This window comes from Oryzias latipes, chromosome 17 (assembly GCF_053564925.1).
Source record: "Oryzias latipes strain Hd-rR chromosome 17, Olatipes_Hd-rR_3.1".
Taxonomy (NCBI): Eukaryota; Metazoa; Chordata; class Actinopteri; order Beloniformes; family Adrianichthyidae; genus Oryzias; species Oryzias latipes.
Genome location: NC_136253.1, coordinates 15,632,934 through 15,655,619, shown reverse-complemented (window position 1 = coordinate 15,655,619; position 22,686 = coordinate 15,632,934).

Genomic DNA, 22,686 nt, shown 5'->3' with positions numbered 1-22,686 from the left:
TGTCCAAATTCGAAGGCTGTGTTAATAATATTAATAATACATTTTATTTAAAAGCGCCTTTCAAAACACCCGAGTACACTACAATAAAATCAAAACATATTCAACCATGTTCTACCTGGGACTGCCTACTTCACAGCGCAGTGATGTCCAAAGTCATAATTCATTTACAAGTTACAACTAAAATGTAGGCATACGCACTGAAGCAGAGAAAACATTTATTGTTTTTACCAACGTTTTTGTGAAATAAACAACAAAAACTCATGGAAGAGAAATCTGCAAAAGATAATCCAAGAAACACTGGTAAGTCAAAGTCCCTGGAAAATCTTTAGTTGCAGGTTTGGGTCATTAAGATGGCAAACTTTTTTTTTTTGATAATATTTAAACAAATTGACATTTTAGATCTGAACTCCACCAGTAACACGTATATCTAAAAATAATTCTAGCATTATTTAAATGAAAAATCATACTTTCTTGAGTTCTTGAACCGGATTTGAATGTAACATGTAAACATGTTGGTGTGGGTACAAAAACACATCAATCTGTGGCCTTATCATCCTCTCACGGTTCCTTACGGTTCGATAGTTTCATCTATTCTGTTTTCTGTGAACTTAAAACCTTTGGATAGTGCATCAAGAACATTTGTTTACATTTAAATAGTAAAAATATTTAGCTTTTGAGCGCCCTCTAGATGATGTTGGCTTTGCTCTGCAGGTTTTTGTACAGAGTTTTACTGTTTCCTGTCACTGTGGGCTGCAGAGCACAGTAGTACACAGCAGAGTCTGACACATGAAGCTTCTGGATCTTCAGAGGAACTGATTTGTCTTTGAGTTCAGCATCAAATCTGTCTTCCTTGAACTCTGGAGAGTTTTCTTTTGTTCCATACGTGTCACGTTTCAACATGTACTTTGGGTAAATGTTCACTTCTTGTTTGTACCAGAACAAATAGGATTGTGAAAAACTGGTCTCAAAGGTACAGTTGAGTGTGAGAGAGTCTCCTTCAGCAGCAATGACTTCTTCTCCTGGTTGGATCACTTTGTCTTCTCCTTTACACTCTGAGGAAGAACAGAACATGCAGAGGAAGAGATGAATCAATAAAGTTGATTGATTAAAGGACAACAATCAGCAGCTTTAACAGCTCTGAATGTACAGCTCAGTAATGTGTTGAAGTGTTTGAAGAGGAAACATGTTGATCTTTGTGTCTTACCAAAGAAAAGAGCAGCAAGAAGAATCCACAGCCAATGTTCCATCTGTACAACAAGGTTTCAATCAACAGGAGAAACTAGCTGATGTTCAACATTCACTCTGACAATTGTTCTCTTCACAGCACCACTTCTTATTGACTGAATGTTGAACACAGTGCTGGAAAGGAGCCTCCGCCCACTTCACCATGTCGCCCTCAGGTGAAAAATAAAGAATTAGTGTCTAGAAGAGGAAAAACAAGGTCAGAACATTCATTTTCTAAACTCATTTTTTCCCTTTCGGGGTCATGGAGCTTCCGGATCCTATCCCGGCCACTCGTGGGCAAAGACAGGGGAAAACCTGGACAATTCACCAGTCTGTCACAGGGCCAAGTTCATAACAGTCATTTTAATTAGTTTATGTCTACACATATAAAAATATGTTTTCATATAAGGTATTTAAAAAAAAATTAAAAAATAAATTTGAGATTAAAAATATTAAAAATATTGTTTTAAAAACATCTCTTTTGGTCTCCCAAACAAAGTCATGATTATGAGACTGTGAACAGAAATGATTGAAGTTGTTTTTCTTTCTAGTCTTGGTTTTGCTGTTCCCTCAAATCTTCTGTCTCACCATTGAACATGTCAGTTTTTGATTCGGTTCATAGTAACAATCAAGAAAAAAAATGTCTGTTCACTGTAGCAAAAAAAAAATGCTTTGTTACACTTACAAGATCATAAAGATGAAAAAAGTACAATTGAAGAATATTGCAAAAATGTATGAGAGCTGCTGACAGATTTATTCAGCAAGTGGCATCTGATATTTAAAGATAACAGCAGAAACTCCAGCTTTTGGAAACATAAGTGTCTAATATTTAAAAATAAAAGTCAATACTGGAAATGCTTTTTCATTTTCACGATAAATCTGCTTCCATTGACTCAAAAATAAAATGAAAAATCAATCCGCCAAACGTCTTTTAGTTTTGCAACACCTCTCATTCTGTCACCTAATTAAAATGGTAAAGAGAGTGGTTTTTGAAAATTCCTTTTCAAAAAATTATTTATTGCATCTGTATAATTCAATTAGAAATATCTAATTTGACAATTAAAATGGATTAACAGAGATGCTTTTTCATTTTCACAAGGTAAAATCATCAATTGACTCAAAAAAATCAACCGCCAAAATGCTTTTTCACTTTCTACTTTAACACCATTTATTCTGTAATGTAATTAAAGCAAAGAGTAAAAAGTAAAATGCAAAGAGAGAATTCCATTTTCACATCCACCCGCAAAAATTGTTGCATAATTTATTTTCAGTCAGCAGTACCAGGGGGAGACGAGGCGATGACATCACTGCTCATTCTTCTTCTTCTGTCACTACTGCGTGTTTGGTGCTGGAAAAAGAGGAACAAATCAAGAATAGAAGATTGTGGACCAAGAGGTTGGGAAATTTTGTCAGAAGCTGGAAAGATCAGCATGGTGAAATCTGTGCACGAGCTGTTGAGGTAGGATTTAGCTGTCCTGCAACATCAAAACCAGAGGAAACAGCAGGAGACGATTTTCTAAATGTGCTTCTATTATCGTTATGATCATTTTTAAGTGCCTGTGCGCTCATCATTTTTTTAATACGTGCAGCCAGTGCTTTATTCTTGGCAGAATGGACCCAGAAGGAGGGTTAGGATTAGGCTAACACGTGCCAACAACAACATTTAGCTTTGGATGTAGTTGAAATCCGCGATGTGCATCTTGGCTGCATTTAAATATATGGGAATAACATCAGCCTTTATTTTCTCTGGACACGACTGGTAACATAAATTCACATGATTGTTTACATGGTTTCTCAGGACTGTGCTTTCCCACATTCAAAAGCTGCCTCCCCCAGCTCACACACTGTCCCAAAGCCGCTCCTCCACTTGGAGACACGGTTCTCCTGAGTCTGGCAGCTCACTCTCGTAGAGCAGCCAGACAGACTGTGGTCCAAAACCTCCTCCGGAGAGCAGACCGTCACAAAGCATGTTTTCTTCTGGTTTTGCTGTTTGAGGTCAGCTGCATCCTCCCTCAACAGCTCCAGCACAGATTTCACTATGCTGAACTTTAGCCGTTTGCTGGTAGAGCCAACATCACAGAAGAAGCGTGAGCACTGTTGTCATCACCCTGGCTCCCCCCTGGAACTGCCCCCCTGAAAAAAAAAATTCTTCAGTTCCCATAAAGTTGATCCCTAAAAGAAGAGATTGTGTCTCCATCTATGATTCCTGGAAAAGTGGAGAGAAGGAAGCCATTAGATGAATGAGATGATGAGTTGATGCAGCAGCTTCAAGCAAACTTGAATCTCTGTTCTTAAACTCACCTAGAATGTGAGATAGAAGCAAAATGAGGTAAAGCAACATGTCTTTGGAGTTCTTGAAGCCACACAGACAGCAGATGAACTCTGTTCTTCCACTATAGCTCAATGAAGAAGACATACTGTCACTGGATGATGTGAATTTCAGTGGGTGGGGCCAATGAGCTCTTTTTCAGTTCAGATCAACCAATCAAAGAGTTTAGTTCCTCAGCTCTGTTTCTGATCTTTACAACTTTATTTCTCTGTTGTCTTTGTTTTCGGTTCGATGATTCAAGAATCAGACCTTTCACAGTGTGTGACGCCCTCTAGTGGATTTTGTGTACTATTGTGTTTTCCCTGCATGTTTTTGTACAGAGATTTGTTGTTTCCTGTCACTGTGGGCTGCAGAGCGCAGTAGTACACAGCAGAGTCTGTCACTGCAGCAGAGGAGATCTGCACATGAAACACTTTTTGCTGTTTGTCATGTGTCACTGAGAACTTCTCTGTTTTTTCTGAAAAGTCCGCCATGATGAACTGTGGAATTGAACTGAGCTTCTGCTGGTACCACTATACATTATAGACAGAACCAGAATATTTGCAGGAGAGAGTGACAGTGTCTCCTTCCAAAGCCATCAGTTCATCTTTCAATGGTTTCAGTAAATCCTCAGAGGATCCTGGAAACAACAAAGATAGATTTCATCATGACATTTGGATTCTAATCTTTAATCTGACTGTCATCATCTCAAAGTAAATCAGTGCAAACATCTCCAGATGTTTCTCCTGTCCATCATCTCTTTTTCCATCTGCATGTTTTGATGACTTACCAGTTTGAAAGGAGACCATCATCATCCAGATGAGAAGCAGCAACATTCTTTTCACTGGTACTGAATGAAGAACAGAGAGAACACAGCAGCTCTTCAGCTCCAACATGAAGCTTCATGTTCTGCTGTGAAGCTCCTCCTCCTCCTGCTGTGGTTTGTTTCTGTGGAGCAAAGCCAGGGACAAACATTTTTTCTGAGTTCTGCAGTCTGCAGAGTGTCAGAAATGGACAGACAGCTGGTTCCAGTTGCAGCAAGTTTAGGATGATAGGGGTCAAGCACAGCTGCGTTCACATAGCTAAAGCAGGGTTGGTTAGGCAGAGATCAGACGCTGGCATGACAATATCAGAGAGCAGGCTTGAACAGCGGTAGTTCAGGCATGGGTCAGGGGCAAAGCGGCAGCCAGATGGAGTCGTGTGAGAATCAGGAAAACGAGAAGTCAGGTCAGGAATTGCCGCTCATTATGCAGGCAGAGTGGCTCACATAATAATTTACACTGAGTGAGGCTTGGTGTGCTGCTTAAGACTCATGTGGGTGATTGTAAATGAGTCAAGTGAGCAGCATCCGGGAACTGCGCGCTGGGGCGTCTGGGAGATGAAGTGCTTTAGTTTACTTGAGACTCCCACTAGTGACCAGAGGAGGAGACAGAGCTTTACCTAATTTTTCAAACCCCATGAATCTTGCAACTTCACTAAAGAGGATGTGAGGAACATCTGTCAAAAATCAGAACTCTGTCTGTTCCTCTGGTCACCGGCGGGAACCGTCCACAGAGTTCTAAACACACTACAACTCGAGCAAACCCCCAGCGCACACGCTCTGGAAGTTGCACACCCAACTCTCATTCATTAAATCAACCACAGTCTACTTAAGCTCTGCACTAAGTGAAGCTCAGTGTGAAATATTGTTTGTGCCCCTCTTCCTTCCTTACCAGTTGTTATAATTGGACCTGATCTTCTGTCTCCTGACCCTGTTTCTGACTCTGTTTGCCTGCTGCCTGCCCCGACTCTCGCCTGGATTTGACCCTGATTAAGCTTTGTGGGCTATTATCTAAACTAATAAACCTGCTGCATTTGGATCAAGCCGTCTGCTTTGTCGTGGTAGGGATAACACCTCAATGGTCATCTTGACCCCAAAGGGTAGCACAAGGGTTAAACACGCATATTAATTGCAAACACATACCATGAAAACACGTCACACCGCATTTTTTATGGTTCGCTTTTTGTAAAAAAGGATGGAAACATAAAAATATATAAAGATTGAAGAATTAATTGAGTTAACATTTCTTTTAGTGACCGTGAGCTGTATAAAGCCCTTCAAGATATGATTGATTAGAAATGAATAGACTTCGGGAGAGTATCCGCGATCAGGCCTCCGTTGTCTACCAATGTCTGATAATTGATAACTAGTCAGGCACGGTCGCTTAAATAGTAATGAATAATAATCTGTTCTTCCACTGCAGCACAATGAGGAAGAAATAATGACACTGAATGATGTGAAGTTCAGTGAGTTCTTTTTTAGTTCAGCTCAACCATTTAAAGAGTTTAGTTGTTCCACAGCAGCTCTGACCCTGATCTTTACTGTTTTATTTCTCTGATGTCTTTGTCTTCAGTCTAATGATTCAACAATCAGTGCTTTCACAGTGTGTGACGCCCTCTAGTGGATGTTGTGTAGTATTGTGTTTTCTTTGCAGGTTTTTGTACAGAGTTTTGTTGTTTCCTGTCACTGTGGGCCTCACAGCACAGTAGTACACAGCAGAGTCTGTCACTGCAGCAGAGGAGATCTGCAGATCCATTTGTCTTTGGTCGTCACTCACTTTAAAGGAAAATCCAGGAACTGGATTCTGTAACTTCAGGCTTGTTCCAGTGTGAGAGATCAAGAACTCTGGAGGTTTTCCAGGAAATTGACGATACCAGTAGAAATAATCATCTCCCTGTGCAGCATTTTTATATTTGTAAGACAGAGTGACAGAGGTTCCTTCCAAAGTGGACTCTTCCTTCTTGACTGCAGTGAGTTCTTCACAGCTGACATCTAAAGGAAGAGAGAAGTCAGATCAGTGATGGACAAACATCAAATGCTGAAATGGATCTTTGAAAGAATCCCATCAACCTGTTCCAATGACTAGAAGCAGCAGAGTGAACACAGATGTCTGCACAGACAGCATGTTGGATGAAGCTGATGTTTGGCTTTTGTGTGTTGAACTGTGTTGAAAGTGGAAGTTTGTGTCTCTTCTATAGTTCACTAACAGCTCAGCTCCTCCCTCAATCTCTCCATCTGCTCTTTCATCTCTTCTTCCTGGTTGGCAGTCTGCTTAAAGGTTTTATGTCCTTCGTTGATGGAAAGTTTAAAACTTTCGTTGTTCTCATGTCTGCTTCCATAAATGTGACAATCATTTATCTTCTTATGGAACAGTACCAGACTCACTGGTCACAGAACTTAAAGTAGCTTCTTTTTTTAACGTTTATCTACAGTTTGTCAGTTGGGAAGCCATGATTGAAAGTTTTGAGCAATTTTTAGGTGAGCACAAATTCTTCTTGCCTTTTTCTTTTTGTCTAGAACATTTATGATTTCATAATAAACAGAGATTCAATTTTATTTACATAGCCCAATTTCCTATTTTTTTATGTACCCCCCCCCCCAAAAAAAAACAAAAAACATGTTGACTCTTGTTCATAATGGTTTATTTATGTTACTAATTTATCACAGAATATTTAACCTAGTGGGGCCAACAACAGCTCAGCCCAGTTGAAGAGTGGTCTGTCCTTTGCTCTTTATGGTTACAGGTTGACTTTTCAATGCATTTAGCAGCAGTTAATAATTCACAGAGCAGGATTGTTTTGTTTAACCTCACATGAGGTTTATTGAAGGTTTTTTTTGTGGGGTTGTATGGTTGCACAGTTGTTGACTCTCTCCTCACAGCGAGAATGCCCTGGTTTGAACCTCAAATAGGACCTTTCTGTGCTTTCTGTGTGGATTTTCCATGTTCTACCTGTGCATGCATTGGTTTCTTCCTCCCACAGTCAAAAAACATGTCATAGGATCATTGGAGTCTCTAATAATTTGTCACTAGGTGGGTGTGTATGTGTATAAATATGTCATTGGTTTGTAAACCCACATATCACTGCAGAAGCATTAAAATCACATGGTGTCAAAAAGAAAATGTAATGATTATTTTGAAGAATGTGATCAATTTGATGCAAAAACTCCAAGTAAACTGAGGCTGTGTCCAAAGTCGAGGGCTGTGTTCCACCTGGGCTGCACTTTTAGACTGTCACAGCGCAGCGACAAGTGCTGTCCAAATTCAACGACTCCTTCAAATGCAGCCAACCTATATCGCCTTCTTTTTTCCCGATTTTAAGGATTGGTCTGGTGTATCCTTCTATGCAGTACATATCCCAAGATGCATTGTGGCCGAACCTGGAGATTTTCTGAAAACAAAGGTGGACTGTGATGCCGGACTCAGAGTGGGAGACAATTACACCATTCAATGTAAGTAAACACATTAAAGTGGTAAGTTAATGGTTTTATCATTAATATAAAACATTTTAAAGTTATTTTGATCTCAACATTTTTACAATCACTGAATACAGGACAGACAGAGCAGCTGAATATCCTCTTGCAGGGGTATGTGGACATTTTTGCTGCCCGAGATGAGGACGTCACCAGGACTAGGCTGATACAGCACCATGACAGCACTGGAGAAGCAGCTCCCCTTCACTTGCGGCCACATAGACTGCCTTTGGCTAAACGGCAGGCTGCAGAGGATTGCATTAGCAGCAGGGCAGCTAACATGATTATTGAGCCATTGGATAGCCCTGGACTGCACCTGTAGTCATGGTCTGATAAAAAGACAAAGGATGGCGCCCCTGTGTGGATTACAGAAGTCTGAACGTGGTAATGAGGAAAGATTGTTTTCCCCTGCCATGGATTGACGATGCTCTGGACTATGCTGCTGGGTCCCAGTGGTTTAGCTCCTTGGACTTGAAGATAGACTACTGGCAAGTTGAGCTGGCAAAAGATGACAGAGCTAAGACTGCTTTTAGCATTGGACAGAGACTGTGGCAGTTTATTGTAATGCCACATTTGAGCAACTCATGGAGCGGGTCCATCCATCCATCTTCCTCCGCTTATCCGGAACTGGGTCGCGGGGGCAGCAGACGGAGCAGAGATGCCCAGACTTCCCTCGCCCCAGCCACTTCCTCCAGCTCCTCTGTGGGGACCCCGAGGCGTTCCCAGGCCAGCCAAGAGATGTAGTCTCTCCAGCGTTTCCTGGGTCTGCCCCGGGGTCTTTGCCCATTGGGACATGCCCAGAACACCTCTCCAGGAGGCTTCCGGACTAGATGCCCGAGCCACCTCAACTGGCTCCTTTCGATGTGGACAAGGGCCCCTGTTTTGACATATCCTGATCCTGAACAGTCTTTTGTTTTAGACACTGATGCCAGTGGCGTGGGAGTTGGTGCTGTGCTGGCCCAGCCTCGAGAAGGTGGGGAGAGAGTGGTGGATTTTTACAGCTGTTGTCTCAAGAAACCAGAGCAAAACTGATGCATCACCAGGTGAGAGCTACTAGCTGTGGTTTTGGCAGTGAAGCATTTCTGGACTTAACTGCTCGACACCTGGTTCACACTTCGGACCAACCATGCCTCTCTCACCTGGCTGCCAAACTTCCGTCAGCCAGAGGGTCAGGTGGCTAAATGGATTGAGGTGCTTCAGGAGTACAACTTCTCCATTCAACACCGACCAGGACAGCAGCACACCAACAATGAGGCACTCCTCCGGCACCCCTGTCTCATTGAGGAGTACAGATACTGAAGGCGACAGGAGGAGCAGAGTCAGGGAACAGTGGTAACTGTCGCTGCAGCAGTGATATCGCCACAGGTGCATGGTGATTGGCCACGGCTGTTTTCACAGGAGCAGCTACAAAAGATGCATGAAGCAGAGCAAGTTTTGGCTGAGCTCCACAGTGACCAGGGAGGAGCTTTGAAAGCCGACTCTTCGCTGAGGTGTGCAACAGCCTGGGGGTGAAGTAGACCCAGACTACACCACTCCATCCACAGAGGGATGGTTTGTTGGAGCGCTTCAATTGGACTTTAGCCACACAGCTTGCCACACTGACCAGTATGCATCAGAGAGACTGGGACCAACATCTATCCCTAGTTAGGCTTATTGCACAGCAGTGTAGGAATCCTGTCAGTGCACACATGTACTACTGATGTTCGGCCGGGAACTACGTACACCTGTGGTCCTGGTGTTTGGCGCTGCACCCGAGCCGGAGATCACAGGAGATCTTGAACTAGACTATGTGCGGTTGAAGGACAGGTTTTGGGAGGTGCATCATCTGGTGACAGAAGCCCAATGAGGAGCAAGGGTCAAACACAAGTGGGTATATGATTTACGAGCCCACCGACCTATGTGTAACATGATTACACATAGATGGATGTTTTCATAACAAATTACTTAAATACAACTTTTACTGAAGTCAAATAAGAAAAATTTATTTTAAAATTAATTTATGCAATAAAAGAAGTCACATGATAAAAAGAACATTTAACACTATTTTGGTCTGATTTTTGGGAGACAGAGTGTGGGTGCACTGCCTGGTCAGGAAGCGAGGACTCTCACCCAAGCTCATGAGCCACTGGCAAGGACCTGGAGAGATTATAGAACAGATCTCCAAGGTGGTGTATCGGGTGCGCCTGCCGGGTCGGGGTCAGAGGGTCGTGCTCCATAGGAACAAGCTGGCCCCTTACCACCCTTTGGCTTCTTCCACACAGACAGACAAGGACAGTTTTGCAACTGCTGTGGGTGATGTTGGTGACTCAACAGCAAGGCCGACCTGGACACAAAGGCAGCCAGCTCGGTTCAGGGACTATGTGTCACGGTGCCACCGGCTGGTACCCCTCCCCTCCCTGCTCCTTCATTGGAACCAGCTGACCTGCATCATCTCATCACCTGGCAGACCTTCTTAAGGAGATCCATCCCAGCATACTACGCCAGTCCGTTATACTCACTCCGGTGCTTACGTCTGGCCTCAGGTCTAGTAACTTCGCTCTAGCAAATTCGAAGCCTTGTACTTACCCTTGTCTCATGCCTTCAGGTCATCTCACCACTGGTCACGCTGGTTCCTCGCCTCGTTCCTGTTTCGCCGTCCTCGGCTCCACCTCTCGCTCCAAGCTGTGCTCGCCGTCCTCGGCGCTTTACCTTGTCACAGGCTGTCTACGCCGTCCTCGGCTCCACCACTCGCTCCAGACTGTGCTCGCTGTCCCCGGCGCTCCACCTCGTCACAGGCTGTGTACGCCGTCCTCGGCGCTCCACCTTCATCACTTACTGTCTACGCCGTCCTCGGCGCTCCTCTTCGTCCACGACTCTCATCCCCTCTCAGATTAAAACTTCTGACTCTGCCTCGTCTCCTGAGTTTCTTCCGGGTTCCAGCATCTGGGTCTCCATAGAGTTCGATCATGACAGAACGGACTGGCCAATACCCAGACCCAGCTGACCCGGAAGGACTCCGTCTGGCCGTCACCCACCAAGGCGTCGCTCTAGGGCGACAAGCGGAATCCTTAAATCAGATGGCGGTCACCCAGCAGGACCTTTCTCGTCGTTTGGACAGTATCGCTCAGACTCTGATGGAGCTAACTAGCCAAAGACCCCCGACCGTCACAGCCGGCAACACGGTGGCCGCCGCCGCTAGTCCGGTCCCTGCTACGGATACCAATGCTAAGGAAAACATCCGGCTCCTCCCCGAGTGCTTCCTGGGTGACGTAGGAGCTTGCGGAGGTTTCCCTCCTGCAATGTCATTTGATTTTTCAACAGGCTCCTTGTCATTACCAGGCAGACCACAGCAAGATCACTCTTATTTTGATTTGATTTGAAATGGTTTATTTCAAGCAATTAAGTACAAATAATACACAACAGCAATATAATCATCAGTTATACATTGCTTGAAAGGGAGTGGAAGGAAGTGAATTTATATAATCCCACCCCGTTATACTGTAACCATTTTATTACATGATTTATCAATATCCGGTTCCCAGTTTTTATCAGACAGAATTGAAAATCATAAGATATCGATAAAGCACATGACAAAGATGAATTACTTAAGTATTACGTCAAAAATAACTATTTTAGAAATCAACATGGCAAATGCAGATCAGTCATCTGAAATGTATGCAGATTATGTTACTTATAAAAGCCATTCATATGAATAAAACATAATACTATATCACTAAAGTAGACACAACACTGTTTCAGGAATTTTCATAGCAAAATTTCATCAAGTATCAAAAGTTAAAAACATGTGCAAAATTATGCTACATTAGGAAAGATTTTTGAATCAATTTATCAATTTTTGGAGAAAGTGAAGTAATATCATTAAAAGTCAGTCAAATTAACAATTTTCAATAAGTGATTAATCATTTGTTTTTGTTTTTTTTCTTTTTTTTTATAATAAAGTAATGCTGTAGTGGAAAAGATAAAAGGGTCCATAACTATCGATTGTCCAAGGTTGGCATTTCTTCTTTTACTGATAACAGCCGTACTTCTGGGTTTAAACATAGTTAATAGTTCTCTTCGATGTTATGTCTGCAGACATTAGATTCAGGTCCATATCCTTCTTCAGCTGATATCAGCGACGGTGAAAGTTGAGGTCAAGTTGCCTGCAGGTCAAAACTCTGCTGTTATTCAGGTTACGTCAGACATACAGAGAATGTGAGGAATCCAGGCGTCATATTTTTTGAAATTATTTGGCTCTTTGGTTTATTACTCCATGTTGTTTCAGACAACCGTGGTCAAACACTTCTCAAAGTCCTTCATGGTGCTCACAACCAGAACCTTGGATCGGTCCTCTGGACCGAGCGGTTTGACGTAAATCCTGCAGCCTTTAACCCAAGTGTTCTCAATCTGCTTACGCTTCCTGAGAAGCCTGGCATGTTTGGCGATTTCAGCATTCCTTCTGGTCAGATGGTCGTTCAGATAAGCAGCAGATCCCTTCAGATTCTTCCTTTGATTCATCAAAGCTAGCTTGTGTTTGTGATTCACAAACCTGATGAGGATCGCTGGTTTATCCGTCTCCTTTCTCCTGGGGAGCAGGTGGCAGGTCTCGATGGTATTGAGATTCAGGGAAATCCCTTTAGATGTGAGAAATGAATGTATTTGCTGCTCCAAAGACTCTGCCCCGATCACCGTATTAGCACTGCTAGCTACGCTAGCGCTAGCATTAGCAGTGCTTGCTCCTGCTGTCAGTTTCGCTCGAGGCTTGATTGGTACTCCAGTGAGAATGACATTATTCATCCTTACTTGCTGTTCCACATCGTCCAGTCTTTTCTCCAGAATCTCAACCTGGTTTTCTTGCTGCTCGTTTTGAGCCCGAAATCTTCGGAACTCTTCCATCATCTTCCAAAGTGGAGTTAGCTTAGCCGACACTTGTTCCATAAAACTTTTCAGCGTTTCTTGATTAATGTCAAGAGTCTTTTTGAGGTCTTCGTATTCCTGGGGTTTCTTCGGGGGCACGGTTAGCTCTCTTTTTTGGGGAAAATCAACCTTTTAAGTAATTTGAAGATAGTTGTATTCGCAGAGAGGCACACCCTGCCCGTAACCCGGAACCGGACCATTATTGTGAACGCTCTTCGAGGCAAGGCGCTTCAATGGGCGCAGGCTTATCTGACTGCTAATCCCATTTATCAAACCTCTTTCGAACGCTTTCTAGGAGAATTTCGACTGGTTTTCGACCAACCCCGCAAGGAGGAGGAGGCTACCCGTCGACTGCTAAACCTAAAACAACGCCACAGATCCGTGAGTGACCATCTGATTGATTTTCGGATTCTAGCGGTCGAGGCGGGCTGGCCGGATGTAGCCCTTAAAGGGGTGTTCTATCAATCCCTCAGTGACTCTATCAAGGATCATTTATGCTCTCAGCCAGAAGCCAACTCATTTGAGGAACTCGTGACAGCAGCCTTACGTTCCGACGTTCGCCTACGGGAACGTCAGGCGGAACGCTCCCGCCTAGACAAGAAGATTAATTCTAATTCTCCCTCTTCCTCTCCAGCCGCTAACTTCGTTCATGTCGTCTCCCACGATTCAGTTGGACGCTCTGCAGAGGAGCCCATGCAGATTGGCTATTCTAAGCTTACCCCCGAGGAGCGGCAGAGGTGAAGAGAGGAGGGGGCCTGTTTCTACTGTGGCCAAGCCGGTCACCTTGTTCATCAGTGTAAGCTTCGTTTAAACTCCCGAACCCCCCGTTAGAAGGCAGGCCACGGGCGGGTCAATCTTCTCTCTCCACCGAGAGACATTTTCTTTATTTACCTGTCAAGTTAAGTTTTTCTTCTAGTATTTTTGAAGGTAAAGCCCTTATTGACTCTGGAGCTGAGCAGAGTTTCATTGATGACTGTCTTGTTTCTGAGCTTAACCTCCCCACATAACGTTTGGATATCCCTGTCAGGGCGGCCGGATTGGGTGGTCATGTCCTCGCTCACATAACCCACCGTACTAAGGCCGTTCGTCTCATCACGTCTGGTAATCATCACGAACTCATTCAGTTTTACATTACCAAAAACCCCCAGTCTCCCATCATTCTAGGGTTTCCCTGGCTTCACGCTCATAACCCCCAGTTCGATTGGGTTAATCTCCACGTTACCAACTGGAGCACTACCTGCATCGCTAATTGTCTTCGTTCCGCCATACCCTCGGTTTCTCCTTGTTGTGATCCAGATCCTGAGGAGATCGATCTTTCTAAAGTACCTCCGTGCTATCACGAGTTTAGGACCGTTTTCAGTAAGACCAGGGCTGGTTCTCTTCCTCCCCACAGGCCGTACGATTGTTCCATCGAACTAGGAGGCTATTTAATTTATCATGCTTCGTCTGAGTTCTTTTGGAAGCAATTGATCAGTCCACCTAAAAGAAGATGAAGGAACATAAAGCTGCAGCTCAGACAGGTGCTAAACCATAAAAAATTTGAAAACGAAATTGATGTTGGATCACTCACCTCGTGTTAACAATGTCATTATTTGTTGTCTATTGTAGACATTTTATTTTACGTGTCTTTTCTGTCATTTAGTTGCACTTCATGAGATCATAAATAAACAATAGATATTTTTGGTGTTGCACAAAATAGAAAAATGCCAAATATTTTTGGAGTAATCCCAGTAATGAGTTCTATGATTTTGTTTTAAATGTTTTATAAGACCTAAAGATGATATTCACAGTAACAGATTTAAAAAAAAATCAAATCCGTCTGATACGTTTCACAAAGACACACACAGGACGTCACACACCAAGAAATGAAAATAAACAAAATAGCAAAGAAAACGGAATGCTTTTATTTGTTATTTCTTATTATTATATCCAGGCTTTTTTGTTTTGTTCTGCAGCACGTTAATTTTTGTATAATTCTGACAGAATATATTTTCATGTAGAGCAAAATATTAAATGTTATTTAAGGTTTAACTTGAGTTATGATTGATTAATATTCTTGTTTTATTGATATTTATGTTCAAAATTTTAGGTTTTAAAGGTTTAAAAGTTTAGCTTTAGTTTGTTCAATAAATGTTTGTCTTTTTCGGCCCAAAACCTAAAAAGTTTTTCAAAATCTTTTCAAATTTGCCGTTTATTAAATTGTTTTATTTTTCTTTTGTTTACTTTTTATTTGCACCAAGTAGTTCTTCTAAACTTGTTTCCTACAGCATAATCATGTTCTAACAAGAACTATCTCTGGGTTTATACTTCAATCAGTTCTGTTTTCTACATACATGAGGCTTTTTAGTGTTAGAGCGCCCTCTAGTGGATGTTGTTGTGTTTCCCTGTTGCAGGTTTTTGTACAGAGTTTTGTTGTTTCCTGTCACTGTGGGCCTCACAGCACAGTAGTACACAGCAGAGTCTGTCACTGCAGCAGAGGAGATCTGCAGATCTATCTGTTTGTTTTCAACTTGAATCTTCAGTCCTTCAATTTTTATAATTCCTATCTGTCCTGAAGAAGAATGAGAGACCAGGAACTCTGGAGGTTTTCCTTGAAACTGTCGATACCAAAAGAAATAACTGTTTGTTGACAGTTTGGGATATTTGTAGGACAGAGAGACAGAAGTTCCTTCCAAAGTGGACTCTTCCTTCTTGACTGCAGTGAGTTCTTCACAGCTGACATCTAAAGGAAGAGAGAAGTCAGATCAGTGATGGACAAACATCAAATGCTGAAATGGATCTTTGAAAGAATCCCATCAACCTGTTCCAATGACTAGAAGCAGCAGAGTGAACACAGATGTCTGCACAGACAGCATGTTGGATGAAGCTGATGTTTGGCTTTTGTGTGTTGAACTGTGTTGAAAGTGGAAGTTTGTGTCTCTTCTATAGTTCACTAACAGCTCAGCTCCTCCCTCAATCTCTCCATCTTCTCTTTCCTCTGTTCTTCCTCTTCTCTCTTCTCTTCCTCCGGGTTAAGCCTTAGTCACATCTCCCCCTACAGGTGGATTTTGGCTGTCTGAAGGTGAAATGAGCAAACCTGTATGGGGCATGGAGGTGACCAGAACAAAATAACAAAGTTGTAGATCGCTCTGTGAGCCCATAAAGTGTAAATGTTCATTCACATTTTTTTCTACTGGAAGTCTTTGAGCAACAGGTCATTTTAAACATTTATACAACACACAAATTTAAGTTAGGGTGAAGTAGCTGAGATGCAGGCGTGTTGTATGTCTTTTAAAAGTAGTCTTATGAACTATGCAAGCCCAGCTGTTCATGTAATCAGAAAATGAGACAGTCGTATTTTTGTTACGTGCACACCCTTGTGTGTTATTCGTGCATGGTAAGTGAAGTTAAGGGACAGTAATCTCAATTTATTAATTCAATATTGAAACTGCTGGAGACAGAAAAAGTTGCAGCAGCATCGGTTCTACACCAAGAACTGCAGCAGAAAGTAAAAAACATGGTCAGAGTTTAAAAACGAGTGAAAAAAATAACCTTTGATTATTGTTGGAGTCTCTAAATCACAGAAAATACAAATGAGAAAATCGGTCCTTCATCAACAGATGAGATGATAGCCAAAAAAAAAGATGAACACAGAGGTTGATTATGATGTCAGATAGTTGTAGATTACAGTATGTTTTGTAATTATCATACTAAACTGAAACACATGTGGACAGAAGAGTCTTTCGAGCAGAAACTTGTGGAAGGTTTATGTGGAACAGGTTTGTCAGTAACAGGCATGTTCAGCATATCAATGGTGGAAGTGAAAATTTTCAGCTAGATGTTCAGGTGATGCTGCTGCTGGAACCACAGTTTTATCAAAATGTTTCTTCCTTGAAAACGAAGAAACTTTGTTACATCAAGGAGTTCCTTGATGTCCTTCTGGCTGAAGTTTCTTCTTCTTGCTGTTTTTTTTTTCCTCTAAGTTGACCTGAGCTGGTTTAGATTCTTTGATGTCCTTCAAACTGATTGGATTTTTTACTCAGTTATATTTTTGTAAATGTTTTACCTGAACAGGCCGCAAAATGTTTGTTTCCAATGTTTAGATAGTGTTCCTCAGGGCTCATTGTGAGTTTCTTTTTGTTTTTTGTACATCAATGATGAATGTTTAAAATGTAATGAACTTAGTTCATCTTGTTATTGATTCCTAATCTGGGATGACACATCTGGGATAAAGAGGATCTCATCTGTGTCTGAGTTTTCAGTCTTCATGTTTTGTGGTTAACTGTGGGAGTTACACTTCACAGAATGAACCACCTGTTGATGACACGCCGCTGTTGAAGCCAGGTCTCTGAAACACGCCACTTCTCCTCTGTGAAGAAAAAGAGGAAACAGCAGGTCTCAGAGCACAAAGCTTGAGGTTTTTTGTTCTGTCTGATCCTCATAAAGAAGTTTTAGCAGAAAGTAGAGTCAGTTTGGAGCTAAATGCTAATATACCAGCTGTTTGTTCAAAGCTTTGAATCAAAGTAAATCAGAAAAAGAATGAGATGGCCCTCCTGTGTCAGCAATAAGGAGCTTTTTCTCACAGGAAGTGGATTCATCTGTGCTGTGAGGCTGAGTTGATGTGTTCTTCAGACTGACAGAAACTCTGAGAGAAGAAGAGACAGAAGAGAGAACAATGTCTGACTCCTCATCTCTGTTGGTGACCTGGATGTTCACATTGACAGGGTTCACATTTAACAGAGATCCAAACATTTTTGAGAAAATGGAGATAGTAAAAGACTAGTCCAGTTTTCAACGACCAGAACAGAAGCCACAGTTCTCTTCTCTGGAACAACTTCATGGACTTTATATTTAGGTGGATGTGTTTCATGTGACTAGAGGCGTCCACCAGTCTCTTCTTCATCTTGATGGTTTCTCTCACTATTATGTTTTACACCAACTTTGTGGATTTCCATCACAGAAGACACCAACAAACATTCAGCCACAGCTTTGGAACAAAACCTCAACACTGGAGGATTGGAACAAGATACACTCAAACTCAGAGACCCCTGCCATTCTCAGGAGGTGGTTGAAACAGACATGGTAGCAGTGGCTGTTCTACCTTGAATTACTCCCTGGGCAAGATCTTCCCCAGCGCCCCCCATAGAGTCACTTTGTCCATGTCAACTGACATGTTTTATTGTCATTGAAATAAATAAATTGATACAAGAGACGTTTATCAGAATTCTGCACTGTATTATCACAGTTATCAGAACATAAAAAATAAAAGACCATAAGCATGGCAAAAATACAGTTAGGTAGGAAAATATTTAATCAAACACAATATTGAATAAATAATATAAAATAAATATTATACAGCACAAATCTTTTATCACACAAATGACACAATAAAATAAATATATCTGCAGCACCATTGCACTAAGAACAGAAAACACTAACTAAAACCTAACCTTTCTACCCTTCCTTGATGCAAACTCGTCAATAACGTCATCATATGAAATCTGCTCCCCTACTGAATGAGTGATACAAACAACGGCAAGGTTAGTGAGTCGCTCCTGAGACATCGTTGACCTTAGATATGATTTGATCAACTTGAATTTTGAAAAGCTCCTCTCTGCTTGAGCCACAGTGACTGGCAAGGTGAGTGCAATCCTGAGAGCAGTCCAAAAGTTGGGATATAAAGTGGTGGACAAAATTGTTGGTACCCCTCAGTTAAAGAAAGAAAGTCCACAATGCTCACTGAAATGACTTGAAATGTTCAAAAGTAACAATAAATTAAAATCTACTGAAAATTAAATAATCAAAATCAGCCATTACCTTTGAGTTGTTGATTAACAGAATTGTTTGAAAAAACAAACTACTGAAATAGTTTGTTTTTTTAAATAATTCTCAGGTTTAAATAATAACTCAGGTATGTCCTTTCATTGACATCACAGCTGTTTTCAAACCCATAATTAGTCAGTCTGCTATTTAAAGAGAAACAAATAGTCACGTTACTGTTTGGTGAAAAGTTGTGTCCCACACTAAACATGGACAACAGAAAGCGAAGGAGAGAATTGTCCCAGGACATTAGAAACACAATTATAACCAAACATTGTAAAGGTAAAGGCTATAAAACCATCTCTAACCAGCTTGAAGTTCCTGGGCAAATATTATTCAAAGGTTTAAGACCCACGGGACAGTAGCCAACCTCCCTGGACGTGGCTGGAAGAGGAAAATTGATGACAAATTGAGGAGACGGATAGTTGGAACTGTATCCAAAGAGCCCAGAACAACCTCCAAAGACAGTAAAGGTGAACTCCTAGATCAAGGTACATCAGTGTCAGATCGCACCATTCGTGGTTGTTTGAGCCAGAGTGGACTTCATGGGAGACGACCAAGGAGGACACCACTGTTGAAAGGAAATCATAAAAAAGCCAGATTGGAATTAGCAAAAATGCATGTTGACAAGCCACAAAGCTTCTGGGAAAATGTCCTTTGGACAGATGAGACAAAACTGGAGCTTTTGGTAAGGCACATCAGCTCTATGTTGGTAGACTCAAAAATGAATCATACAACGAAAAGAACACTGTCCCTACTGTGAAACATGGAGGAGGCTCAGTTCTGTTTTGGGGCTGCTTTGCTGCATCTGGCACAGGGTGTCTTGAAGTTGTACAAGGTCAAATGAAATCTCAAGATCATCAAGGCATTCTCGGTAGAAAAATGCTGCCTAGTGTCAGAAAGCTTGGTCTCAGTCGCAGGTCATGGGTCTTCCAACAGGACAAGGATCCAAAACACACAGCCAAAAACCCCCAAGAATGGCTAAGAGAAAAGCGTTGGACTATTCTGAAGTGGATTCTATGAGCTCAGATCTGAATCCCATTGAACATCTGTGGAAGGAGCTGAAACATGCCATTTGGAGAAGACACCCGTCAAACCTGAGACAACTGGAGCAGTTTGCTCATGAGGAGTGGGCCAAAATACCTGTGGACGGGTGCAGAAGCTCATTGACAAATACAGAAACCATGTAACCCTTGTACTATCCTAGGCACGTTAACATTGGGAGTTGGGTCATCTAGACCCACTAGACAGTGCTCTGAACCTTTTTTCTTCAATTATTTGTGATCTTTACTGGTGTCCATGGATTACATGAAATCTTTCCACCTTTATCCACCTTTGTCATCGTAGGAATAACATGTCAATGTAAGGGTGGGGTCATCAAAGATAGCACAAGGGTTAAATGCAGTCATTGCCTCAAAAGGTTGTGCAACAAATATTAAGTTATGGTTACCATCATTTTTGTCCAGCCCTATTTCATTAGTTTGTTTTTTAAACAGTTTTTAAATAGTTTCATTAAAATAATTCTGTTAATCAACAACTCAAAAGTAATGGCTGATTTTGATTATTTAATTTTCAACACATTTTAATGTATTGTTACTTTTGAACGTTTCAAGTCATTTCAGTGAGCATTATGGACTTTCTTTCTTTAACTGAGAGGTACCAACAATTTTGTCCACCACTGTGTTTCTGATAGATCCTTATCAGACATGAAATTGATGAGCTCAAGGAGACTTAGAGTTGTTGATGGTAAGTTAGGCAAGTTCTTGATTTCCAGAACAAGCTCTCTCCTGTCCAAATCACAGTTCCCTTCAAAATGCAGTATGTCGTCTAGTAAATTGCATTGCTCCACCAGTTCCTCATCTGCTATATAGGCCTTATAAAAAACATTTATGAATTGGAAATTTAAATTCTATATCAATCTCTACTTCAGAGAAGAAGAATTAGCTCATGTTTGCTGTCTTCAATCCTTTGAAATTTTCTGACCATAGAGTTGTAGTAAATGGTAAATGTTCATATTTAAAACTACCACCAGATTTATGAAAATTTTTATTGACTAATAATAGAATTTATGTAAGTACACAAAAATAAACTTCAAACATGCAGGCTCAAAATTAAACCCTAAATCGTCAGTTAACTCAGCAGCAGCAACATGCTACCATCACAGCTTATTTACCACTCGTAAACTATAAAACAGCAAAACACAACATTTTGTGTTACAGCAGAGCAGACAGACACACCAATCATAACTAATGTTACAAGTTAAGACAGAGCAAACATTTAAGAATAAAATCTTAAAAATCATGTTATTTGCAACATTTGGGCCTACTTCTGTCTTGGTCATCGACCAAAAAAAAAGTTTTCATCGACAATGTTGTGGTTGCAGGGCCAGATAAGCATAAGAAAAAAAGTACCCTTATCTTTATCTCTATTCTCCTCTCCTTCTTTTCTTTTTTTCTAAATTAGGCACCAGATGGCTTTGACCTTTTTTTTTCCATATTTCAGATTTTTTTGGCATTTAGCAATAAATGTCCTCATGAAGGCATCAAGTCTCTCGACTAAACCAACTGTCACCTTAGTGACAACATGTTTTGTGTTCCCATTTTTTATTTGGGCATTTCACAAAAATTAACCCAACGATTTTTTTTATACCTTTATTAAAATTTAGGTTATAGATTGCCCGTATTGCCCATGCCTAAAACCGCTACTGCATGGTAGATAAAGATTTGTCTGAAATTCTTTACCAAATGCTACCAGCAGACCCTCTCCACATGTTTGGGCCTGGAGGTCTCTAAACAAACTCATCACAGCTTAGCCTCTCTCTTCACTCAGGGGTCCAGAACAAAAAGCTGAAGGTCACTTGATGTCTTTAAAGATTTCTTTCAAGACACAATCAGCTCTTGGAAAAGTCTGTCATTTACCAGAAGAATGAATTCACTCTTTGTGTTGTTGTTTTTTCAACAGCAGAAAGTCCACTGATGACAGTGATGGAGGTCAGGGATGGAAATGAAGTCTCTTTAACTTGTTCAGGTGGTGGAAATTTCCATGATGGATGTAAAAGTATGACTTGGATCTATGATGATTCAACAAACACAGTAACTCTGTTTGAACATGGAAAGATTCACAAAGATGCTGGATCTAAATCAGAAAGACTGAATCTCTCTGAGGATTGTTCTCTGGTTCTGAAGAAGATCACAGCTGAGGTTGAAGGTCGATACTCCTGCAGACTGTCCAGACCCTTCAGATCACAACTCACAGATGTTGTTGTTCGTCTGACTATCATTGATGGTGGGTTCCCATTCTCATATCTGAATCTCTGTCATCATCAGAGCTGAAGGCATCCTTAGTTTGATCTTTCTGGATAAATGTATGGAATCAAACGTCTGATTTGTCCTCTTTTAGAATAGGGAACAACCAGTAAAACACCCTGGTGGAGCTCAGAAACTATGCTAACATCAGATACAAAAACATCTGTTGAAAGAAAACAAAGTCCTGCAAGTTTGTTAAAAAATATCAGAGAAATATGAGGAGGCCAGAGAAGTTGTTGCTATTTCTGTGTGAAAGATGATGAAAATGTTGAGAATGATGGGATTGTGTTTCCAGTCTCTTCCTGGAGGATCTTCTATGTTCCTGTGGGCTTAGCAGTTCTCGCTGTCATCACTGTGTTGGTCATCATGAAGACAACAACAAAGATGAGAACATCAGACTGTTCCAAACACAGACTCCAACCAGAACCAATAAACACAATCTGATGTTCTGCTAAGATCTCCCAGAGTGATGATGATGATGTCCTGAGTGATGAAGACATGCAGGTTTCTCTGCACCAATGAAGACATGAACACATTTCTGAGCTGCAAGTCTTCATGCTTCAGTCCATTCACCAGCAGGTTTTGTTTATTTGAGGTAAACTCTGGGCTTGGAATTTGCTGCATGCAGAAAAAAGAATTTCCCCATTGTGGGATAAATAAAGTCTTATCTATCTATCTTATCTGTCTATTATTCTGAAGTTAGCATTTAGCATTAGCATCTGTGTTAGCAAAACAGATTTAGCAAAAGCGCAAAGATATTAGCAGTACCTAAAATGAAATCTAAGATTGTTTCCGTTTCACATGGTACAGTAATACAGGTACATTGCCTGTCCATCATGATGGGGGATCTCTCCTTCAAGTGG